This window comes from Pseudophryne corroboree, chromosome 11, assembly GCF_028390025.1.
Source record: "Pseudophryne corroboree isolate aPseCor3 chromosome 11, aPseCor3.hap2, whole genome shotgun sequence".
In the NCBI taxonomy this organism is placed as follows: Eukaryota; Metazoa; Chordata; class Amphibia; order Anura; family Myobatrachidae; genus Pseudophryne; species Pseudophryne corroboree.
Window position 1 is genome coordinate 129,692,321 of NC_086454.1, and position 19,926 is coordinate 129,712,246.

The 19,926-nt window shown below is 34.8% G+C and overlaps 10 non-coding genes across 10 annotated transcripts; all 10 read right to left on the reverse strand.

Annotated features, from left to right (window-relative positions):
* Nucleotides 1–1,083: 1,083 nt before the first annotated feature.
* On the reverse strand, nucleotides 1,084–1,156 carry TRNAT-UGU (transfer RNA threonine (anticodon UGU)). The gene has a single exon. It is a non-coding gene; the product is annotated as a tRNA-Thr (tRNA).
* A 1,534-nt stretch (nucleotides 1,157–2,690) lies between these two features.
* On the reverse strand, nucleotides 2,691–2,763 carry TRNAT-UGU (transfer RNA threonine (anticodon UGU)). The gene has a single exon. It is a non-coding gene; the product is annotated as a tRNA-Thr (tRNA).
* A 1,542-nt stretch (nucleotides 2,764–4,305) lies between these two features.
* Nucleotides 4,306–4,378, reverse strand: TRNAT-UGU (transfer RNA threonine (anticodon UGU)). The gene has a single exon. It is a non-coding gene; the product is annotated as a tRNA-Thr (tRNA).
* Nucleotides 4,379–7,524: 3,146 nt separating this feature from the next.
* On the reverse strand, nucleotides 7,525–7,597 carry TRNAT-UGU (transfer RNA threonine (anticodon UGU)). Its single transcript has one exon. It is a non-coding gene; the product is annotated as a tRNA-Thr (tRNA).
* Nucleotides 7,598–9,129: 1,532 nt separating this feature from the next.
* TRNAT-UGU (transfer RNA threonine (anticodon UGU)) lies at nucleotides 9,130–9,202 on the reverse strand. The gene has a single exon. It is a non-coding gene; the product is annotated as a tRNA-Thr (tRNA).
* Nucleotides 9,203–10,745: 1,543 nt separating this feature from the next.
* Nucleotides 10,746–10,818, reverse strand: TRNAT-UGU (transfer RNA threonine (anticodon UGU)). Its single transcript has one exon. It is a non-coding gene; the product is annotated as a tRNA-Thr (tRNA).
* Nucleotides 10,819–12,349: 1,531 nt separating this feature from the next.
* Nucleotides 12,350–12,422, reverse strand: TRNAT-UGU (transfer RNA threonine (anticodon UGU)). The gene has a single exon. It is a non-coding gene; the product is annotated as a tRNA-Thr (tRNA).
* A 1,542-nt stretch (nucleotides 12,423–13,964) lies between these two features.
* Nucleotides 13,965–14,037, reverse strand: TRNAT-UGU (transfer RNA threonine (anticodon UGU)). Its single transcript has one exon. It is a non-coding gene; the product is annotated as a tRNA-Thr (tRNA).
* A 1,532-nt stretch (nucleotides 14,038–15,569) lies between these two features.
* TRNAT-UGU (transfer RNA threonine (anticodon UGU)) lies at nucleotides 15,570–15,642 on the reverse strand. The gene has a single exon. It is a non-coding gene; the product is annotated as a tRNA-Thr (tRNA).
* Nucleotides 15,643–18,763: 3,121 nt separating this feature from the next.
* TRNAT-UGU (transfer RNA threonine (anticodon UGU)) lies at nucleotides 18,764–18,836 on the reverse strand. Its single transcript has one exon. It is a non-coding gene; the product is annotated as a tRNA-Thr (tRNA).
* Nucleotides 18,837–19,926: the final 1,090 nt, after the last annotated feature.

Below are 19,926 nucleotides of genomic sequence, written 5' to 3' on the forward strand. Positions count from 1 at the left end.
AAAAACTTGTTGGAACTATCAGCATGAACAGAATCGGCCCAATAAAATGCAACAAATATATTTTAGACATGCTCTTGTAAACAATCAGCAGATTAGACTGAACATCATAACTCTGTGTACAAATTGAATATCCAAATGTGTGACCAAATTGAAATGGTTCTCCTCACTTAAAGATATTGCATAGACTATTTTAACATTGGGAAACACTGGGTCCCAGTGAGATTGGACATCATGACCCCTGGTTTACGAGACCAGTGCTCTAAACCCTGAGAGATGGAGCCACATAAGTAGCCAGAACTGTGACCAATACGGGGTCTGAATTATGGTGGAAAAGAGTTTTCTTCAAATTTCAGTAATCTTATTGGATATTATTAGTTGTAGCTCATTCTCCAAATATACACTTTTAACAAATGACCACTGCTGAAATGCCTGCTTGGGACATGCAGTTAATAACCTATTAAACAATTTAAAGAAACTTTCAGTTTGCTGCTGTATGTTGAATAGGTGTATATATAAAATTGAGGAAATGTTGGTCATGTTTTCCATGCCTCACAAACCTTGTGCTCCTTAGTCTGGAATGCCTTCAAAATGATATGACAGAATGTCTTTATATTGAGATATTTGTGACCAATAGTGGTCATTACCTTGAGTATGCTTGCATTTGTACTTTATATATGCTTACATGACCAAAAAAGCCTTCTGGCAGTTACAGTTGTCAATTCAAAACTCTTCTGGATCAACTGATGAAGTTGATTCATGCACGGTTCAATACAATGTATATACCATTGTTGCTATCTTTAAAGTTTAATTATGGAAAAGCTCTTTCTACAGTTTGTAATGATACTGAAAAATTATGATGGGATTATCAGCATGAACAAAGTCAATACAATAAAATAATTTTAAGACATGCTCTTGGAACCAATTTGCAGATTAGACTGAACATCATAACTCTGTGTACAAATTGAATATCCAAATGTGTGACCAAATTGAAATGGTTCTCCTCACTTAAAGCTCTTGAGCAGACTATTTCAACATTGGGAGCTACAATTTATATTTTAGCAGCAGTAACAAGAAAGTAGCACTAGGCCCCAGTGAGATTTGAACTCACGACCCCTGGTTTACAAGACCAGCGCTCTAACCCCAGAGCTATGGAGCCTTGCCTTCAGCACTATGTAGGTTCATTCTGCTTAGTGATGGAAAAAAATCTTCTGCAAATTTCAAATCTCTGTTATCATTTTATTGTCGCTTTTTGTCCCAATGTAGACTTTTCACAAAAAAATTCTACAAATTTGCAATATCCTTGATTGAGGCATGTAGTATATAACTTTTTCAGAAAATCAAATAAATGCAAAAATTAGCTGTCTTTGCTTGAATTGAATTATATAGAAAATATTGAAAAAGTTGGACATATTTTTAATGGCTCTCCAACTTTGTGTTAGAGTGTCCTGTAGTGAGCTGAAATGGTAATACCATGCCTGTCAGCAGAAACAGAACAGGTGTACAACAGGGTGAGAAGTATTAAAAACCTCCTAATGTGTGTGTGTTTTTGTGCTATCATTAAAGTTAAATTATTGGAAAGCTCTTACCATAGTTTCATAATAATAGTGAAAAACTTGTTGGAACTATCAGCATGAACAGAATCGGCCCAATAAAATGCAACAAATATGTTTTAGACATGCTCTTGTAACCAATCAGCAGATTAGACTGAACATCATAACTCTGTGTACAAATTGAATATCCAAATGTGTGACCAAATTGAAATGGTTCTCCTCACTTAAAGATATTGCATAGACTATTTTAACATTGGGAAACACTGGGTCCCAGTGAGATTGGACCTCATGACCCCTGGTTTACGAGACCAGTGCTCTAACCCCTGAGAGATGGAGCCACATAAGTAGCCAGAACTGTGACCAATACGGGGTCTGAATTATGGTGGAAAAGAGTTTTCTTCAAATTTCAGTAATCTTATTGGATATTATTAGTTGTATCTCATTCTCCAAATATACACTTTTAACAAATGACCACTGCTGAAATGCCTGCTTGGGACATGCAGTTAATAACCTATTAAACAATTTAAAGAAACTTTCAGTTTGCTGTTGTATGTTGAATAGGTGTATATATAAAATTGAGGAAATGTTGGTCATGTTTTCCATGCCTCACAAACCTTGTGCTCCTTAGTCTGGAATGCCTTCAAAATGATATGACAGAATGTCTTTATATTGAGATATTTGTGACCAATAGTGGTCATTACCTTGAGTATGCTTGCATTTGTACTTTATATATGCTTACATGACCAAAAAAGCCTTCTGGCAGCTACAGTTGTCAATTCAAAACTCTTCTGGATCAACTGATGAAGTTGATTCATGCACGGTACAATACAATGTATATACCATTGTTGCTATCTTTAAAGTTTAATTATGGAAAAGCTCTTTCTACAGTTTGTAATGATACTGAAAAATTATGATGGGATTATCAGCATGAACAAAGTCAATACAATAAAATAATTTTAAGACATGCTCTTGGAACCAATTTGCAGATTAGACTGAACATCATAACTCTGTGTACAAATTGAATATCCAAATGTGTGACCAAATTGAAATGGTTCTCCTCACTTAAAGCTCTTGAGCAGACTATTTCAACATTGGGAGCTACAATTTATATTTTAGCAGCAGTAACAAGAAAGTAGCACTAGGCCCCAGTGAGATTTGAACTCACGACCCCTGGTTTACAAGACCAGCGCTCTAACCCCTGAGCTATGGAGCCTTGCCTTCAGCACTATGTATGTTCATTCTGCTTAGTGATGGAAAAAAATCTTCTGCAAATTTCAAATATCTGTTATCATTTTATTGTCGCTTTTTGTCCCAATGTAGACTTTTCACAAAAAAATTCTACAAATTTGCAATATCCTTGATTGAGGCATGTAGTATATAACTTTTTCAGAAAATCAAATAAATGCAAAAATTAGCTGTCTTTTCTTGAATTGAATTATATAGAAAATTTTGAAAAAGTTGGACATATTTTGAATGGCTCTCCAACTTTGTGTTAGAGTGTCCTGTAGTGAGCTGAAATGATAATACCATGCCTGTCAGCAGAAACAGAACAGGTGTACAACAGGGTGAGAAGTATTAAAAACCTCCTAATGTGTGTGTTTTTGTGCTATCATTAAAGTAAAATTATTGGAAAGCTCTTACCATAGTTTCATAATAATAGTGAAAAACTTGTTGGAACTATCAGCATGAACAGAATCGGCCCAATAAAATGCAACAAATATGTTTTAGACATGCTCTTGTAACCAATCAGCATATTAGACTGAACATCATAACTCTGTGTACAAATTGAATATCCAAATGTGTGACCAAATTGAAATGGTTCTCCTCACTTAAAGATATTGCATAGACTATTTTAACATTGGGAAACACTGGGTCCCAGTGAGATTGGACCTCATGACCCCTGGTTTACGAGACCAGTGCTCTAACCCCTGAGAGATGGAGCCACATAAGTAGCCAGAACTGTGACCAATACGGGGTCTGAATTATGGTGGAAAAGAGTTTTCTTCAAATTTCAGTAATCTTATTGGATATTATTAGTTGTATCTCATTCTCCAAATATACACTTTTAACAAATGACCACTGCTGAAATGCCTGCTTGGGACATGCAGTTAATAACCTATTAAACAATTTAAAGAAACTTTTAGTTTGCTGTTGTATGTTGAATAGGTGTATATATAAAATTGAGGAATTGTTGGTCATGTTTTTTATGCCTCACAAACCTTGTGCTCCTTAGTCTGGAATGCCTTCAAAATGATATGACAGAATGTCTTTATATTGAGATATTTGTGACCAATAGTGGTCATTACCTTGAGTATGCTTGCATTTGTACTTTATATATGCTTACATGACCAAAAAAGCCTTCTGGCAGCTACAGTTGTCAATTCAAAACTCTTCAGAATCAACTGATGAAGTTGATTCCTGCACGGTACAATACAGATTAATACAATGTATATACCATTGTTGCTATCTTTAAAGTTTAATTATGGAAAAGCTCTTTCTACAGTTTGTAATGATACTGAAAAATTATGATGGGATTATCAGCATGAACAGAATCAGTACAATAAAATAATTTTAAGACATGCTCTTGGAACCAATTTGCAGATTAGACTGAACATCATTACTCTGTGTACAAATTGAATATCCAAATGTGTGACCAAATTGAAATGGTTCTCCTCACTTAAAGCTCTTGAGCAGACTATTTCAACATTGGGAGCTGCAATTTATATTTTAGCAGCAGTAACAAGAAAGTAGCACTAGGCCCCAGTGAGATTTGAACTCACAACCCCTGGTTTACAAGACCAGTGCTCTAACCCCTGAGCTATGGAGCCTTGCCTTCAGCACTATGTAGGTTCATTCTGCTTAGTGATGGAAAAAAATCTTCTGCAAATTTCAAATCTCTGTTATCATTTTATTGTCGCTTTTTGTCCCAATGTAGACTTTTCACAAAAAAATTCTACAAATTTGCAATATCCTTGATTGAGGCATGTAGTATATAACTTTTTCAGAAAATCAAATAAATGCAAAAATTAGCTGTCTTTGCTTGAATTGAATTATATAGAAAATATTGAAAAAGTTGGACATATTTTTAATGGCTCTCCAACTTTGTGTTAGAGTGTCCTGTAGTGAGCTGAAATGATAATACCATGCCTGTCAGCAGAAACAGAACAGGTGTACAGCAGGGTGAGAAGTATTAAAAACCTCCTAATGTGTGTGTTTTTGTGCTATCATTAAAGTTAAATTATTGGAAAGCTCTTACCATAGTTTCATAATAATAGTGAAAAACTTGTTGGAACTATCAGCATGAACAGAATCGGCCCAATAAAATGCAACAAATATGTTTTAGACATGCTCTTGTAACCAATCAGCAGATTAGACTGAACATCATAACTCTGTGTACAAATTGAATATCCAAATGTGTGATTAAATTGAAATGGTTCTCCTCACTTAAAGATATTGCATAGACTATTTTAACATTGGGAAACACTGGGTCCCAGTGAGATTGGACCTCATGACCCCTGGTTTACGAGACCAGTGCTCTAACCCCTGAGAGATGGAGCCACATAAGTAGCCAGAACTGTGACCAATACGGGGTCTGAATTATGGTGGAAAAGAGTTTTCTTCAAATTTCAGTAATCTTATTGGATATTATTAGTTGTAGCTCATTCTCTAAATATACACTTTTAACAAATGACCACTGCTGAAATGCCTGCTTGGGACATGCAGTTAATAAACTATTAAACAATTTAAAGAAACTTTCAGTTTGCTGTTGTATGTTGAATAGGTGTATATATAAAATTGAGGAAATGTTGGTCATGTTTTCCATGCCTCACAAAGCTTGTGCTCCTTAGTCTGGAATGCCTTCAAAATGATATGACAGAATGTCTTTATATTGAGATATTTGTGACCAATAGTGGTCATTACCTTGAGTATGCTTGCATTTGTACTTTATATATGCTTACATGACCAAAAAAGCCTTCTGGCAGCTACAGTTGTCAATTCAAAACTCTTCTGGATCAACTGATGAAGTTGATTCCTGCACGGTACAATACAGATTAATACAATGTATATACCATTGTTGCTATCTTTAAAGTTTAATTATGGAAAAGCTCTTTCTACAGTTTGTAATGATACTGAAAAATTATGATGGGATTATCAGCATGAACAGAATCAGTACAATAAAATAATTTTAAGACAAGCTCTTGGAACCAATTTGCAGATTAGACTGAACATCATAACTCTGTGTACAAATTGAATATCCAAATGTGTGACCAAATTGAAATGGTTCTCCTCACTTAAAGCTCTTGAGCAGACTATTTCAACATTGGGAGCTGCAATTTATATTTTAGCAGCAGTAACAAGAAAGTAGCACTAGGCCCCAGTCAGATTTGAACTCACGACCCTTGGTTTACAAGACCAGTGCTCTAACCCCTGAGATATGGAGCCTTGCCTTCGGCACTATGTATGTTCATTCTGCTTAGTGATGGAAAAAAAGCTTCTGCAAATTTCAAATCTCTGTTATCATTTTATTGTCACTTTTTGTCCCAATGTAGACTTTTCACAAAAAAATTCTACAAATTTGCAATATCCTTGATTGAGGCATGTAGTATATAACTTTTTCAGAAAATCAAATAAATGCAAAAATTAGCTGTCTTTGCTTGAATTGAATTATATAGAAAATATTGAAAAAGTTGGACATATTTTTAATGGCTCTCCAACTTTGTGTTAGAGTGTCCTGTAGTGAGCTGAAATGATAATACCATGCATGTCAGCAGAAACAGAACAGGTGTACAGCAGGGTGAGAAGTATTAAAAACCTCCTAATGTGTGTGTTTTTTGCTATCATTAAAGTAAAATTATTGGAAAGCTCTTACCATAGTTTCATAATAATAGTGAAAAACTTGTTGGAACTATCAGCATGAACAGAATCGGCCCAATAAAATGCAACAAATATGTTTTAGACATGCTCTTGTAACCAATCAGCAGATTAGACTGAACATCATAACTCTGTGTACAAATTGAATATCCAAATGTGTGACCAAATTGAAATGGTTCTCCTCACTTAAAGATATTGCATAGACTATTTTAACATTGGGAAACACTGGGTCCCAGTGAGATTGGACCTCATGACCCCTGGTTTACGAGACCAGTGCTCTAACCCCTGAGAGATGGAGCCACATAAGTAGCCAGAACTGTGACCAATACGGGGTCTGAATTATGGTGGAAAAGAGTTTTCTTCAAATTTCAGTAATCTTATTGGATATTATTAGTTGTATCTCATTCTCCAAATATACACTTTTAACAAATGACCACTGCTGAAATGCCTGCTTGGGATATGCAGTTAATAACATATTAAACAATTTAAAGAAACTTTCAGTTTGCTGTTGTATGTTGAATAGGTGTATATATAAAATTGAGGAAATGTTGGTCATGTTTTCTATGCCTCACAAACCTTGTGCTCCTTAGTCTGGAATGCCTTCAAAATGATATGACAGAATGTCTTTATATGGAGATATTTGTGACCAATAGTGGTCATTACCTTGAGTATGCTTGCATTTGTACTTTATATATGCTTACATGACCAAAAAAGCCTTCTGGCAGCTACAGTTGTCAATTCAAAACTCTTCTGGATCAACTGATGAAGTTGATTCCTGCACGGTACAATACAATGTATATACCATTGTTGCTATCTTTAAAGTTTAATTAAGGAAAAGCTCTTTCTACAGTTTGTAATGATACTGAAAAATTATGATGGGATTATCAGCATGAACAGAGTCAATACAATAAAATAATTTTAAGACATGCTCTTGGAACCAATTTGCAGATTAGACTGAACATCATAACTCTGTGTACAAATTGAATATCCAAATGTGTGACCAAATTGAAATGGTTCTCCTCACTTAAAGCTCTTGAGCTGACTATTTCAACATTGGGAGCTGCAATTTATATTTTAACAGCAGTAACAAGAAAGTAGCACTAGGCCCCAGTGAGATTTGAACTCACAACCCCTGGTTTACAAGACCAGTGCTCTAACCCCTGAGCTATGGAGCCTTGCATTTAGCACTATGTATGTTCATTCTGCTTAGTGATGGAAAAAAATCTTCTGCAAATTTCAAATCTCTGTTATCATTTTATTGTCGCTTTTTGTCCCAATGTAGACTTTTCACAAAAAAATTCTACAAATTTGCAATATACTTGATTAAGGCATGTAGTATATAACTTTTTCAGAAAATCAAATAAATGCAAAAATTAGCTGTCTTTGCTTGAATTGAATTATATAGAAAATATTGAAAAAGTTGGACATATTTTTAATGGCTCTCCAACTTTATGTTAGAGTGTCCTGTAGTGAGCTGAAATGATAATACCATGCCTGTCAGCAGAAACAGAACAGGTGTACAACAGGGTGAGAAGTATTAAAAAACTCCTAATGTGTGTGTTTTTTTGCTATCATTAAAGTAAAATTATTGGAAAGCTCTTACCATAGTTTCATAATAATAGTGAAAAACTTGTTGGAACTATCAGCATGAACAGAATCGGCCCAATAAGATGCAACACATATGTTTTAGACATGCTCTTGTAACCAATCAGCAGATTAGACTGAACATCATAACTCTGTGTACAAATTGAATATCCAAATGTGTGACCAAATTGAAATGGTTCTCCTCACTTAAAGATATTGCATAGACTATTTTAACATTGGGAAACACTGGGTCCCAGTGAGATTGGACCTCATGACCCCTGGTTTACGAGACCAGTGCTCTAACCCCTGAGAGATGGAGCCACATAAGTAGCCAGAACTGTGACCAATACGGGGTCTGAATTATGGTGGAAAAGAGTTTTCTTCAAATTTCAGTAATCTTATTGGATATTATTAGTTGTATCTCATTCTCCAAATATACACTTTTAACAAATGACCACTGCTGAAATGCCTGCTTGGGACATGCAGTTAATAACCTATTAAACAATTTAAAGAAACTTTCAGTTTGCTGTTGTATGTTGAATAGGTGTATATATAAAATTGAGGAAATGTTGGTCATGTTTTCTATGCCTCACAAACCTTGTGCTCCTTAGTCTGGAATGCCTTCAAAATGATATGACAGAATGTCTTTATATGGAGATATTTGTGACCAATAGTGGTCATTACCTTGAGTATGCTTGCATTTGTACTTTATATATGCTTACATGAACAAAAAAGCCTTCTGGCAGCTACAGTTGTCAATTCAAAACTCTTCTGGATCAACTGATGAAGTTGATACCTGCACTGTACAATACAATGTATATACCATTGTTGCTATCTTTAAAGTTTAATTATGGAAAAGCTCTTTCTACAGTTTGTAATGATACTGAAAAATTATGATGGGATTATCAGCATGAACAGAGTCAATACAATAAAATAATTTTAAGACATGCTCTTGGAACCAATTAGCAGATTAGAGTGAACATCATAACTCTGTGTACAAATTGAATATCCAAATGTGTGACCAAATTGAAATGGTTCTCCTCACTTAAAGCTCTTGAGCTGACTATTTCAACATTGGGAGCTGCAATTTATATTTTAACAGCAGTAACAAGAAAGTAGCACTAGGCCCCAGTGAGATTTGAACTCACAACCCCTGGTTTACAAGACCAGTGCTCTAACCCCTGAGCTATGGAGCCTTGCCTTTAGCACTATGTATGTTCATTCTGCTTAGTGATGGAAAAAAATCTTCTGCAAATTTCAAATCTCTGTTATCATTTTATTGTCGCTTTTTGTCCCAATGTAGACTTTTCACAAAAAAATTCTACAAATTTGCAATATACTTGATTGAGGCATGTAGTATATAACTTTTTCAGAAAATCAAATAAATGCAAAAATTAGCTGTCTTTGCTTGAATTGAATTATATAGAAAATATTGAAAAAGTTGGACATATTTTTAATGGCTCTCCAACTTTATGTTAGAGTGTCCTGTAGTGAGCTGAAATGATAATACCATGCCTGTCAGCAGAAACAGAACAGGTGTACAACAGGGTGAGAAGTATTAAAAAACTCCTAATGTGTGTGTTTTTTTGCTATCATTAAAGTAAAATTATTGGAAAGCTCTTACCATAGTTTCATAATAATAGTGAAAAACTTGTTGGAACTATCAGCATGAACAGAATCGGCCCAATAAAATGCAACACATATGTTTTAGACATGCTCTTGTAACCAATCAGCAGATTAGACTGAACATCATAACTCTGTGTACAAATTGAATATCCAAATGTGTGACCAAATTGAAATGGTTCTCCTCACTTAAAGATATTGCATAGACTATTTTAACATTGGGAAACACTGGGTCCCAGTGAGATTGGACCTCATAACCCCTGGTTTACGAGACCAGTGCTCTAACCCCTGAGAGATGGAGCCACATAAGTAGCCAGAACTGTGACCAATACGGGGTCTGAATTATGGTGGAAAAGAGTTTTCTTCAAATTTCAGTAATCTTATTGGATATTATTAGTTGTAGCTCATTCTCCAAATATACACTTTTAACAAATGACCACTGCTGAAATGCCTGCTTGGGACATGCAGTTAATAACCTATTAAACAATTTAAAGAAACTTTCAGTTTGCTGTTGTATGTTGAATAGGTGTATATATAAAATTGAGGAAATGTTGGTCATGTTTTCTATGCCTCACAAACCTTGTGCTCCTTAGTCTGGAATGCCTTCAAAATGATATGACAGAATGTCTTTATATTGAGATATTTGTGACCAATAGTGGTCATTACCTTGAGTATGCTTGCATTTGTACTTTATATATGCTTACATGACCAAAAAAGCCTTCTGGCAGCTACAGTTGTCAATTCAAAACTCTTCTGGATCAACTGATGAAGTTGATTCCTGCACGGTACAATACAGATTAATACATTGTATATACCATTGTTGCTATCTTTAAAGTTTAATTATGGAAAAGCTCTTAGAAACAGTTTGTAATGATACTGAAAAATTATGATGGGATTATCAGCATGAACAGAATCAGTAAAATAAAATAATTTTAAGACATGCTCTTGGAACCAATTTGCAGATTAGACTGAACATCATAACTCTGTGTACAAATTGAATATCCAAATGTGTGACCAAATTGAAATGGTTCTCCTCACTTAAAGCTCTTGAGCAGACTATTTCAACATTGGGAGCTGCAATTTATATTTTAGCAGCAGTAACAAGAAAGTAGCACTAGGCCCCAGTGAGATTTGAACTCACAACCCCTGGTTTACAAGACCAGTGCTCTAACCCCTGAGCTATGGAGCCTTGCCTTCAGCACTATGTATGTTCATTCTGCTTAGTGATGGAAAAAAATCTTCTGCAGATTTCAAATCTCTGTTATCATTTTATTGTCGCTTTTTGTCCCAATGTAGACTTTTCACAAAAAAATTCTACAAATTTGCAATATCCTTGATTGAGGCATGTAGTATATAACTTTTTCAGAAAATCAAATAAATGCAAAAATTAGCTGTCTTTGCTTGAATTGAATTATATAGAAAATATTGAAAAAGTTGGACATATTTTTAATGGCTCTCCAACTTTGTGTTAGAGTGTCCTGTAGTGAGCTGAAATGATAATACCATGCCTGTCAGCAGAAACAGAACAGGAGTACAGCAGGGTGAGAAGTATTAAAAACCTCCTAATGTGTGTGTTTTTTGCTATCATTAAAGTAAAATTATTGGAAAGCTCTTACCATAGTTTCATAATAATAGTGAAAAACTTGTTGGAACTATCAGCATGAACAGAATCGGCCCATTAAAATGCAACAAATATGTTTTAGACATGCTCTTGTAACCAATCAGCAGATTAGACTGAACATCATAACTCTGTGTACAAATTGAATATCCAAATGTGTGACCAAATTGAAATGGTTCTCCTCACTTAAAGATATTGCATAGACTATTTTAACATTGGGAAACACTGGGTCCCAGTGAGATTGGACCTCATGACCCCTTGTTTACGAGACCAGTGCTCTAACCCCTGAGAGATGGAGCCACATAAGTAGCCAGAACTGTGACCAATACGGGGTCTGAATTATGGTGGAAAAGAGTTTTCTTCAAATTTCAGTAATCTTATTGGATATTATTAGTTGTATCTCATTCTCCAAATATACACTTTTAACAAATGACCACTGCTGAAATGCCTGCTTGGGATATGCAGTTAATAACCTATTAAACAATTTAAAGAAACTTTCAGTTTGCTGTTGTATGTTGAATAGGTGTATATATAAAATTGAGGAAATGTTGGTCATGTTTTCTATGCCTCACAAACCTTGTGCTCCTTAGTCTGGAATGCCTTCAAAATGATATGACAGAATGTCTTTATATGGAGATATTTGTGACCAATAGTTGTCATTACCTTGAGTATGCTTGCATTTGTACTTTATATATGCTTACATGACCAAAAAAGCCTTCTGGCAGCTACAGTTGTCAATTCAAAACTCTTCTGGATCAACTGATGAAGTTGATTCCTGCACGGTACAATACAATGTATATACCATTGTTGCTATCTTTAAAGTTTAATTATGGAAAAGCTCTTTCTACAGTTTGTAATGATACTGAAAAATTATGATGGGATTATCAGCATGAACAGAGTCAATACAATAAAATAATTTTAAGACATGCTCTTGGAACCAATTTGCAGATTAGACTGAACATCATAACTCTGTGTACAAATTGAATATCCAAATGTGTGACCAAATTGAAATGGTTCTCCTCACTTAAAGCTCTTGAGCTGACTATTTCAACATTGGGAGCTGCAATTTATATTTTAACAGCAGTAACAAGATAGTAGCACTAGGCCCCAGTGAGATTTGAACTCACGACCCCTGGTTTACAAGACCAGTGCTCTAACCCCTGAGCTATGGAGCCTTGCCTTCAGCACTATGTATGTTCATTCTGCTTAGTGATGGAAAAAAATCTTCTGCAAATTTCAAATCTCTGTTATCATTTTATTGTCGCTTTTTGCCCCAATGTAGACTTTTCACAAAAAAATTCTACAAATTTGCAATATACTTGATTGAGGCATGTAGTATATAACTTTTTCAGAAAATCAAATAAATGCAAAAATTAGCTGTCTTTGCTTGAATTGAATTATATAGAAAATATTGAAAAAGTTGGACATATTTTTAATGGCTCTCCAACTTTATGTTAGAGTGTCCTGTAGTGAGCTGAAATGATAATACCATGCCTGTCAGCAGAAACAGAACAGGTGTACAACAGGGTGAGAAGTATTAAAAAACTCCTAATGTGTGTGTTTTTTTGCTATCATTAAAGTAAAATTATTGGAAAGCTCTTACCATAGTTTCATAATAATAGTGAAAAACTTGTTGGAACTATCAGCATGAACAGAATCGGCCCAATAAAATGCAACACATATGTTTTAGACATGCTCTTGTAACCAATCAGCAGATTAGACTGAACATCATAACTCTGTGTACAAATTGAATATCCAAATGTGTGACCAAATTGAAATGGTTCTCCTCACTTAAAGATATTGCATAGACTATTTTAACATTGGGAAACACTGGGTCCCAGTGAGATTGGACCTCATGACCCCTGGTTTACGAGACCAGTGCTCTAACCCCTGAGAGATGGAGCCACATAAGTAGCCAGAACTGTGACCAATACGGGGTCTGAATTATGGTGGAAAAGAGTTTTCTTCAAATTTCAGTAATCTTATTGGATATTATTAGTTGTAGCTCATTCTCCAAATATACACTTTTAACAAATGACCACTGCTGAAATGCCTGCTTGGGACATGCAGTTAATAACCTGTTAAACAATTTAAAGAAACTTTCAGTTTGCTGTTGTATGTTGAATAGGTGTATATATAAAATTGAGGAAATGTTGGTCATGTTTTCTATGCCTCACAAACCTTGTGCTCCTTAGTCTGGAATGCCTTCAAAATGATATGACAGAATGTCTTTATATTGAGATATTTGTGACCAATAGTGGTCATTACCTTGAGTATGCTTGCATTTGTACTTTATATATGCTTACATGACCAAAAAAGCCTTCTGGCAGCTACAGTTGTCAATTCAAAACTCTTCTGGATCAACTGATGAAGTTGATTCCTGCACGGTACAATACAGATTAATACAATGTATATACCATTGTTGCTATCTTTAAAGTTTAATTATGGAAAAGCTCTTTCTACAGTTTGTAATGATACTGAAAAATTATGATGGGATTATCAGCATGAACAGAATCAGTACAATAAAATAATTTTAAGACATGCTCTTGGAACCAATTTGCAGATTAGACTGAACATCATAACTCTGTGTACAAATTGAATATCCAAATGTGTGACCAAATTGAAATGGTTCTCCTCACTTAAAGCTCTTGAGCAGACTATTTCAACATTGGGAGCTGCAATTTATATTTTAGCAGCAGTAACAAGAAAGTAGCTCTAGACCCCAGTGAGATTTGAACTCACGACCCCTTGTTTACAAGACCAGTGCTCTAACCCCTGAGCTATGGAACCTTGCCTTCAGCACTATGTATGTTCATTCTGCTTAGTGATGGAAAAAAATCTTCTGCAAATTTCAAATCTCTGTTATCATTTTATTGTCGCTTTTTGTCCCAATGTAGACTTTTCACAAAAAAATTCTACAAATTTGCAATATCCTTGATTGAGGCATGTAGTATATAACTTTTTCAGAAAATCAAATAAATGCAAAAATTAGCTGTCTTTGCTTGAATTGAATTATATAGAAAATATTGAAAAAGTTGGACATATTTTTAATGGCTCTCCAACTTTGTGTTAGAGTGTCCTGTAGTGAGCTGAAATGATAATACCATGCCTGTCAGCAGAAACAGAACAGGTGTACAACAGGGTGAGAAGTATTAAAAACCTCCTAATGTGTGTGTTTTTTTGCTATCATTAAAGTAAAATTATTGGAAAGCTCTTACCATAGTTTCATAATAATAGTGAAAAACTTGTTGGAACTATCAGCATGAACAGAATCGGCCCAATAAAATGCAACAAATATGTTTTAGACATGCTCTTGTAACCAATCAGCAGATTAGACTGAACATCATAACTCTGTGTACAAATTGAATATCCAAATGTGTGACCAAATTGAAATGGTTCTCCTCACTTAAAGATAATGCATAGACTATTTTAACATTGGGAAACACTGGGTCCCAGTGAGATTGGACCTCATGACCCCTGGTTTACGAGACCAGTGCTCTAACCCCTGAGAGATGGAGCCACATAAGTAGCCAGAACTGTGACCAATACGGGGTCTGAATTATGGTGGAAAAGAGTTTTCTTCAAATTTCAGTAATCTTATTGGATATTATTAGTTGTAGCTCATTCTCCAAATATACACTTTTAACAAATGACCACTGCTGAAATGCCTGCTTGGGACATGCAGTTAATAACCTATTAAACAATTTAAAGAAACTTTCAGTTTGCTGTTGTATGTTGAATAGGTGTATATATAAAATTGAGGAAATGTTGGTCATGTTTTCTATGCCTCACAAACCTTGTGCTCCTTAGTCTGGAATGCCTTCAAAATGATATGACAGAATGTCTTTATATTGAGATATTTGTGACCAATAGTGGTCATTACCTTGAGTATGCTTGCATTTGTACTTTATATATGCTTACATGACCAAAAAAGCCTTCTGGCAGCTACAGTTGTCAATTCAAAACTCTTCTGGATCAACTGATGAAGTTGATTCCTGCACGGTACAATACAATGTATATACCATTGTTGCTATCTTTAAAGTTTAATTATGGAAAAGCTCTTTCTACAGTTTGTAATGATACTGAAAAATTATGATGGGATTATCAGCATGAACAGAGTCAATACAATAAAATAATTTTAAGACATGCTCTTGGAACCAATTTGCAGATTAGACTGAACATCATAACTCTGTGTACAAATTGAATATCCAAATGTGTGACCAAATTGAAATAGTTCTCCTCACTTAAAGCTCTTGAGCAGACTATTTCAACATTGGGAGCTGCAATTTATATTTTAGCAGCAGTAACAAGAAAGTAGCACTAGGCCCCAGTGAGATTTGAACTCACAACCCCTGGTTTACAAGACCAGTGCTCTAACCCCTGAGCTATGGAGCCTTGCCTTCAGCGCTATGTATGTTCATTCTGCTTAGTGATGGAAAAAAATCTTCTGCAAATTTCAAATCTCTGTTATCATTTTATTGTCGCTTTTTGTCCCAATGTAGACTTTTCACAAAAAAATTCTACAAATTTGCAATATCCTTGATTGAGGCATGTAGTATATAACTTTTTCAGAAAATCAAATAAATGCAAAAATTAGCTGTCTTTGCTTGAATTGAATTATATAGAAAATATTGAAAAAGTTGGACATATTTTTAATGGCTCTCCAACTTTGTGTTAGAGTGTCCTGTAGTGAGCTGAAATGATAATACCATGCCTGTCAGCAGAAACAGAACAGGTGTACAACAGGGTGAGAAGTATTAAAAACCTCCTAATGTGTGTGTTTTTTTGCTATCATTAAAGTAAAATTATTGGAAAGCTCTTACCATAGTTTCATAATAATAGTGAAAAACTTGTTGGAACTATCAGCATGAACAGAATCGGCCCAATAAAATGCAACAAATATGTTTTAGACATGCTCTTGTAACCAATCAGCAGATTAGACTGAACATCATAACTCTGTGTACAAATTGAATATCCAAATGTGTGACCAAATTGAAATGGTTCTCCTCACTTAAAGATATTGCATAGACTATTTTAACATTGGGAAACACTGGGTCCCAGTGAGATTGGACCTCATGACCCCTGGTTTACGAGACCAGTGCTCTAACCCCTGAGAGATGGAGCCACATAAGTAGCCAGAACTGTGACCAATATGGGGTCTGAATTATGGTGGAAAAGAGTTTTCTTCAAATTTCAGTAATCTTATTGGATATTATTAGTTGTAGCTCATTCTCCAAATATACACTTTTAACAAATGACCACTGCTGAAATGCCTGCTTGGGACATGCAGTTAATAACCTATTAAACAATTTAAAGAAACTTTCAGTTTGCTGTTGTATGTTGAATAGGTGTATATATAAAATTGAGGAAATGTTGGTCATGTTTTCCATGCCTCACAAACCTTGTGCTCCTTAGTCTGGAATGCCTTCAAAATGATATGACAGAATGTCTTTATATTGAGATATTTGTGACCAATAGTGGTCATTACCTTGAGTATGCTTGCATTTGTACTTTATATATGCTTACATGACCAAAAAAGCCTTCTGGCAGCTACAGTTGTCAATTCAAAACTCTTCTGGATCAACTGATGAAGTTGATTCCTGCACGGTACAATACAATGTACATTGTTGCTATCTTTAAAGTTTAATTATGGAAAAGCTCTTTCTACAGTTTGTAATGATACTGAAAAATTATGATGGGATTATCAGCATGAACAGAGTCAATACAATAAAATAATTTTAAGAAATGCTCTTGGAACCAATTTGCAGATTAGACTGAACATCATAACTCTGTGTACAAATTGAATATCCAAATGTGTGACCAAATTGAAATGGTTCTCCTCACTTAAAGCTCTTGAGCAGACTATTTCAACATTGGGAGCTGCAATTTATATTTTAACAGCAGTAACAGTGAGATTTGAACTCACGACGCCTGGTTTACAAGACCAGTGCTCTAACCCCTGAGCTATGGAGCCTTGCCTTCAGCACTATGTATGTTCATTCTGCTTAGTGATGGAAAAAAATCTTCTGCAAATTTCAAATCTCTGTTATCATTTTATTGTCACTTTTTGTCCCAATGTAGACTTTTCACAAAAAAATTCTACAAATTTGCAATATCCTTGATTGAGGCATGTAGTATATAACTTTTTCAGAAAATCAAATAAATGCAAAAATTAGCTGTCTTTGCTTGAATTGAATTATATAGAAAATATTGAAAAAGTTGGACATATTTTTAATGGCTCTCCAACTTTGTGTTAGAGTGTCCTGTAGTGAGCTGAAATGATAATACCATGCCTGTCAGCAGAAACAGAACAGGTGTACAACAGGGTGAGAAGTATTAAAAACCTCCTAATGTGTGTTTTTTTTGCTATCATTAAAGTAAAATTATTGGAAAGCTCTTACCATAGTTTCATAATAATAGTGAAAAACTTGTTGGAACTATCAGCATGAACAGAATCGGCCCAATAAAATGCAACAAATATGTTTTAGACATGCTCTTGGAACCAATCAGCAGATTAGACTGAACATCATAACTCTGTGTACAAATTGAATATCCAAATGTGTGACCAAATTGAAATGGTTCTCCTCACATAAAGATATTGCATAGACTATTTTAACATTGGGAAACACTGGGTCCCAGTGAGATTGGACCTCATGACCCCTGGTTTACGAGACCAGTGCTCTAACCCCTGAGAGATGGAGCCACATAAGTAGCCAGAACTGTGACCAATACGGGGTCTGAATTATGGTGGAAAAGAGTTTTCTTCAAATTTCAGTAATCTTATTGGATATTATTAGTTGTAGCTCATTCTCCAAATATACACTTTTAACAAATGACCACTGCTGAAATGCCTGCTTGGGACATGCAGTTAATAACCTATTAAACAATTTAAAGAAACTTTCAGTTTGCTGTTGTATGTTGAATAGGTGTATATATAAAATTGAGGAAATGTTGGTCATGTTTTCTATGCCTCACAAACCTTGTGCTCCTTAGTCTGGAATGCCTTCAAAATGATATGACAGAATGTCTTTATATTGAGATATTTGTGACCAATAGTGGTCATTACCTTGAGTATGCTTGCATTTGTACTTTATATATGCTTACATGACCAAAAAAGCCTTCTGGCAGCTACAGTTGTCAATTCAAAACTCTTCTGGATCAGCTGATGAAGTTGATTCCTGCACGGTACAATACAGATTAATACAATGTATATACCATTGTTGCTATCTTTAAAGTTTAATTATGGAAAAGCTCTTAGAAACAGTTTGTAATGATACTGAAAAATTATGATGGGATTATCAGCATGAACAGAATCAGTACAATAAAATAATTTTAAGACATGCTCTTGGAACCAATTTGCAGATTAGACTGAACATCATAACTCTGTGTACAAATTGAATATCCAAATGTGTGACCAAATTGAAATGGTTCTCCTCACTTAAAGCTCTTGAGCTGACTATTTCAACATTGGGAGCTGCAATTTATATTTTAACAGCAGTAACAAGAAAGTAGCACTAGGCCCCAGTGAGATTTGAACTCACAACCCCTGGTTTACAAGACCAGTGCTCTAACCCCTGAGCTATGGAGCCTTGCCTTTAGCACTATGTATGTTCATTCTGCTTAGTGATGGAAAAAAATCTTCTGCAAATTTCAAATCTCTGTTATCATTTTATTGTCGCTTTTTGTCTCAATGTAGACTTTTCACAAAAAAATTCTACAAATTTGCAATATACTTGATTGAGGCATGTAGTATATAACTTTTTCAGAAAATCAAATAAATGCAAAAATTAGCTGTCTTTGCTTGAATTGAATTATATAGAAAATATTGAAAAAGTTGGACATATTTTTAATGGCTCTCCAACTTTGTGTTAGAGTGTCCTGTAGTGAGCTGAAATGATAATACCATGCCTGTCAGCAGAAACAGAACAGGTGTACAACAGGGTGAGAAGTATTAAAAACCTCCTAATGTGTGTGTTTTTTTGCTATCATTAAAGTAAAATTATTGGAAAGCTCTTACCATAGTTTCATAATAATAGTGAAAAACTTGTTGGAACTATCAGCATGAACAGAATCGGCCCAATAAAATGCAACAAATATGTTTTAGACATGCTCTTGGAACCAATTTGCAGATTAGACTGAACATCATAACTCTGTGTACAAATTGAATATCCAAATTGAAATGGTTCTCCTCACTTAAAGCTCTTGAGCAGACTATTTCAACATTGGGAGCTGCAATTTATATTTTAGCAGCAGTAACAAGAAAGTAGCACTAGGCCCAAGTGAGATTTGAACTCACAACCCCTGGTTTACAAGACCAGTGCTCTAACCCCTGGAGCCTTGCCTTCAGCACTATGTATGTCCATTCTGCTTAGTGATGGAAAAAAATCTTCTGCAAATTTCAAATCTCTGTTATCATTTTATTGTCGCTTTTTGTCCCAATGTAGACTTTTCACAAAAAAATTCTACAAATTTGCAATATACTTGATTGAGGCATGTAGTATATAACTTTTTCAGAAAATCAAATAAATGCAAAAATTAGCTGTCTTTGCTTGAATTGAATTATATAGAAAATATTGAAAAAGTTGGACATATTTTTAATGGCTCTCCAACTTTGTGTTAGAGTGTCCTGTAGTGAGCTGAAATGATAATACCATGCCTGTCAGCAGAAACAGAACAGGT